A 6,128-nucleotide genomic window follows, 5' to 3' on the forward strand; every position below is an offset into this window, starting at 1 on the left:
CCACTAGGGTTTAAGGGAGTTAGTGCCCGCTCGAATCACTCCAACTATTTCAGAAACAACAAATTTCTAGGCAAAAAAAAAGAAAAAATAACGAAAATTCTATTGAAAAATAACATCTAATCATCTATGAAAAATCCATCAAAACATCGAGATAAATAGGAGAAGAAATCCGTACCTCCCAATTAGGACCTCTCTCTCTCTCTCTCTCCCTCGCTCTCTCTCTCTCTCTCTCTCTTGTGTGTGTGATGAGAAAATGATAGGCTCAATAACTAATTTAGAAAAATCTGAAATATATGAAATATCTGAATGTCCTTTAGTCATACTGATATAACCAATTTGCGATTGTGTAGGACTAGCATTCGTTCATCAAACGTCACACCCAAAGATCAAGCTTCCCACCATTCCTGCTGTCAATTTTACAAACAAAAGAAGTGTGTTGTAATTAAGGAGAAAGCCAAGTAATTAAATGTCGAGAAAACTGGTAAATGAACCGAGCAACTGCTTGTGGCTTGGCTCGGTTTGGTGCACACGAAGCTCATTCATGTTCATCAAATGGGCTCTACGAGACAAGCCACAAGCATCAGCTGGTTTGACTTACATGAGTCAAGCATGAGCAAGTGTTTGGTTTGGCTCAACAGTCAAGTTTATGCGATTTAGTTAAAAATTGTGGTTTCTTTCATAGACAATGTTGTAGATGGTACTCACTTTTCACCCCATTCCTTGTTTTGGCTGAGACTAAAGAAATATATCAAACACGGCCAATTCATTTTTCAAAATATGTCAACATGGCTACTATTTTTTCTTAACGGTTTTAGCCTTTTGTTGCATAAAAAAAAATAGATACCTTGGTCGATTCAATTGTCTAAGTTGTTTCCTGAAAAAATCAAGGAATGTAAGTGTCACCTAAAAAAAGTTAGGTGTCATGTTAGTTGTCACCTGGGAAAATCAGGCACCATATAAGTTGTCGCCTACAAAAATCAAACACCGCAGGCGACAAAGGGCAAAAGTGTCAAGTAAACAGTAAACTGGCCATGTTTGTTATATTTTCTAACTTGCTGTTAGTAATAGTATTTCTAATAAAAGTAATGGCCATCTAGGTAATTGCTTGTTTCTTTTATTGGTTTGTGTTTCTGCCATCTAATTATTTTTTCACTAAATTTGCATATTTAGTAGAAAGTTTACATAGAACTGTGCAAATCTCATTTAAGTAACCGATCCTCCAGAAGATATGCAAATAAGGGGTGATCTATGTATATAATACATTGTGAAATTTCTTGAAATTTGCACTATGAAATGACTATCATAAATAAGGTACTAGCATTATAGATAAGGTCATTGTGAATATGCAGATTTTCTAACATATTTGTAGAATTTCAGAAATATCGCAAATATTAGAGATGAATAAAATACAATTTTTTATTTTAGCAGACTTTCGTATGATCATTAAATGCGACATTTTGGTTGTTTAAAGCATAGCTCGTCGGGTTGACCCAATGACTAAGTTGACTCAGTCCAGATTGCTGAGGTTTAACTCATCTTTAACAAAACTCTACTGAGTCATGGGTTGACTCGGTCAAGTTGTGGGCAAGTCAGTTGAGTCATGTATATATATAATGTATATTATATATAAAAATATGATTATATATGTATTAATAAAATTATACATTAAATATATTATAAAAATATCATATAATATATTGGTAAAATACTATAAAATATAGATAATATATACATATATTTATATGTTTTATATAAAATATAAAGTTAACATGACCTGGCCGAGTCATGTGTCACTCAAGGATGAGTCAAGTGACGAGTCACCGGGTTTTAAAACCTTGGTTTAAAGACCGATTGTCTGCAACCCAAGGCTATTTTTGCATAAACTAGGGGTTTTTTTTTGTCCCCAATGTGTTTCCCCAGCCACTAATTCTAGCAACTAATTTCGTTGACTTTTTTTGGTGAGACATCCGCGGCAATTCATCATTGAGCTTTTTAGAATCATTGACGATGAGTTTTTTCGATAAGCACATGTTTAACTGCTGAAATAATTATATTTTTTGAAATAATGACTTGAATCAGTTATTTTTTTGAAACATTAGCATGAGTTAATTATTTTATGAAAAAATGTCATAGTTTTCGAGTTATCTTTTCATATTCAATAGCCTATTATGTTTTTTCGTTAATGAAATCATTTGTGTGTGAGTGACCATTTGTCTAACTAGTTCATTAACGATTTGTATGCCTTTAGTATCCAATTTTGTTGTTTATACGTTATGTATCTTGTATTATAAACATGATTAAGTCACATTGTTTGTTTTTTTGTTGTTTCATTAGCAATTTGAGTTTCTACATCATCAATATGCTATTCAGTTTGTTTTTTTCAATGCTTTTTCAATAGTCTATGTTTTGTCTCTATTGCCCACCTATTTACCTATATTCTTCGTTTTGTTATTGTAGAAAATTATGAATTTGCTTGTTATAATATAGAGATTGAGAAGAGTGTCTTAAAAGGGTCTATAGCCACATTGTTCGCTAGTGTTGAAACACAACAAAAAATGCCAAAGAAGAAAAATTCAGACCTGAGTTATTTATCTTACCATAAAGTATGGAGTAGGGTTGACATGTGGGATAGAGAAAGCATGTGTCGTGACCAAAATCCTAGGTGTTTGACATTTTCTATAAAAAGTACATTGTTACTAGTCGAAAATCCAAAAATCTACACTTAAACAAGAAGCAATAGGTAACACCTTCAATATTGGTCAAATAAAACTAATACTTGCACAAAAGGTGGAGTTTATGGCTACAATCATGTCTCTCATCCTGAAAGCATCCAAAGAGTGGGAGGAAGACTTAGTGATAAAGAAGTTTGACCCATTGACTCTCTTTGAGGTTGTTGCTAACCTCAAAGCCCAAATAGAGAAAACTAGAGATGCGACCACGTGTAGTGGCAGTGGTGAGATGAAGATGAAGAGTACAGAGAATAGGGAGAAGATCCTATATAAGGTTTGAGGAGGTACCTCAACAAGGGGAGGATGTGAACCCTAAGGTTGAGGTTAAATTGTCTTAAAGACCCTTCAAGAGAATCAACTTTACATCAAATTTTCCAAATATGAATTTTGGCTTGACAAAGTGATGTTCCTTGGTCATGTGATCTCAAAAGATAAAATAGTCGCAGATCCCATAAAAGTAGAAGTTGTGTTGGATTGGAAACAACTAGAGAATATCACTGACGTTCGCAGCTTCTTGGGCCTTGCTGGATACTACTAAAAATTTATACAAAACTTCTCTCAAATTGCCTTACCTATGACAAAGCTTCTAAAGAATAGAGTCAAGTTCGAATGAAACAACCAGTGCAAAAAATGCTTCAAAATTCTAAAGTAGAGGCTTACTACAGCCTTTGTCCTTGCCTTACCTTTTGGTTAGGGAGGCTTTTACGGAAAGGTGATCGCATACGCGTTATGACAGTTAAGAATTTATGAGAAAAATTATCTAACCTACAACCTGAAGCTTGTTGTCACAGTGTTCACACTCAAGATATGGCAACACTGCCTATATGGAGAAAAGTTTGAGGCCATTTTACACTATAAAATCTTGAAGTACCTCTTCTCTTAGAAAAAGTTGAATATGTGGCAACGACGGTAGCTCAAATTTCTTAAGGACTATGAATTCACGCTTTGCTATCACCCTGAAAAGGTGAATGTCGTAGTTGATGTCCTTAGCCACAAGAGTGTTGGCACTTTTGCTAGCCTCGCAGAACAATGAAAGTTGATGAAAGATTTCGTTAACTGAAAGTCATTTCTAGCAGATCCAAACAAGATTCAATTGTCGAATCTAAAAATGCTCACTTGAATCATAGCCGAACAAATTAAAGACCACCAGTATATACAGTTAAAAGCAAGGGTTGTAAAGGACGATGTTTTCTTCCACTTAAAGGAAGAAGGGTATATGGATGGAGGAAAGGCTATGGGTCTCAAATAACCCTAATCTAAGAGAAAAAATACTCTAGGAAGCGCATAGTAGCAAATATACCATACACTCTAGAGGCACGAAAATGTTCAAAGATCTGCAAAGAAAATACTGGTGGAGGGGTATGAAGAAAGATATGGCTACGTATGTTTCAAAGTGCTTGACATGTCAGCAAGTCAAGATAGAACATCAACGCCCTAGTGGTATGATACAACAAATTAAAATTCCATAATGAAAATGAGAAGATATTATGACAGATTTTATCGTAGGATTAACTCGATCTAGAAGACAACATGACTCGATCTAGGTGATCGTGGATGGACTCACTAAGTATGCTCACTTTCTGCCAATCAATACCTAGTACTCCAAAAAAAAAAATGGCAGGGCTTTATGTCGGGAAGATCATCAGACTCTATAGAGTGCCAGTCTTGATTATCTCTGATCATGATCTAAAGTTTACCTCTCACTTCTGAGAGCAACTACAGAGAGCCTTGGGGACAAAACCAAAGTTCAACACGACATTTCATCTCCAAATCGATGAGCAATCTAAGTGCATCATATAAACTCTAGAAGATATGTTGCGAGCCTATATGTTGGAATAAAAAGGAGATTGAGATAATAGCTATCACACTAGTATAAGGATAACACCGTACCAAGCCTTGTACAGAAGGCCCTGTCGATCACCAATTCATTGGGGTGAAGTTGGTGAGCGAACCTTGGACTCACTCATCGTACTTCAACACTACACTCAACAAGTGCATATGATTCAAGAAAAAATACTCACTGCTCAAAATTGATAGAAAAACTATGCAGATCAGCGATGTAAAGAACTCACTTTTTAAGTTTGAGACAAGGTTTTTGTTAAGTTCTCTTCAACTAAAAGTGTTTTTCATTTTGGAAAAAAGAGAAAGCTAAGCCTCAGATTTGTTGGTCCCTTCAAGATCTTTAGTAGAATCGGAGACACATGCCGAATAGCATTGCCATCTCAATATTCTCAAATACACAACATATTTTACATGTCAATACTTAGAAAATACATCTATGGCCCTTTCCACATCATTCAACACGAGGACATCAATATCAAGGAAGACATGACTATGGAAGAAATATTGGTAAAGATCATGGACCATCAGAAACAAATGTTTAGATCAAAGGTCATCCCACTTAAAGTGATATGGCAACACCATGGGATAGACGATTGCACCTGAGAACCTGAATCAAACATGCTGGAGAAATATCTCGATGTGAGTGAGGAGGGTCCTTTGGTTGGATCACATGCTCAGCCAAAGGTTGAGTCTATGGTGAAGAGTGCACGAGAGGATGCTCCTTAGGGGGATATGGAGGGATCATAGAATCATTCTCAAGAGTCCAAGGTTGATGTATGGGTAGATGAGCTCTTGGACACGAGGAGTTCGAGGAAGATGTCGTAGCAAAAAACAAGGTATTGTGCTTATAGACAGGTACTTTGCACACAAGTGTTATTTTATTCTTATGTTGCTAAATTGTGAAATATATATGTGTATGTGTGTGAAGCATTCTTTTAAGATAACTAGTTTGCTTAGTGTCAGTATTAATTTGAGGTATAGTTTTGTAGTATATTTATAGGATAAATAGTTTCAATATATATATTCACTAATTTAACTGATTCTAGGAAAATAAATCATGAACGCAGGATTCACAACAAGAAGATTCAGAAGATCCAATAAGTAGCATGCATTGGTTCTACTAGTTTCAAGCAAAGGATAGGCAGGATCAGATACAAAGGATACGCTAAATCAGATGCATATTCAAAATTTCTTAGAGATTATACCATGAAACATCAATCACAGTCTCCTAGTGGTCGTTGTGTAGTTCTAGAATTCAACAACCACTGCATTTTAGTTTGGAGATAATGAGATGGTTGTCATGTTGGAGGACATGGCACAAATCACCAGATTTAAGTACCATAGAGAGCCAGTGAGTGCACATTGGTGGAAAGATTTTAAACACATGTTAGGTGTTTATCTATAAACAGATGATGATGTGTTCAAAGGAGAAATGTTGAATTTATCATGGTTAAGGAATCACTATGATCCTAGCATAGAGAGGAATGAAGGAGAAATTGTTGTGTGTTGGAGGGAAGGGCAATCCTAAGTTGGACAAGTAGGTAACATCATTTTTGT

The sequence above is a fragment of the Nuphar pumila genome, chromosome 17 (genome assembly GCF_984573655.1).
Source record: "Nuphar pumila chromosome 17, dmNupPumi1.hap1.1, whole genome shotgun sequence".
In the NCBI taxonomy this organism is placed as follows: domain Eukaryota; kingdom Viridiplantae; phylum Streptophyta; class Magnoliopsida; order Nymphaeales; family Nymphaeaceae; genus Nuphar; species Nuphar pumila.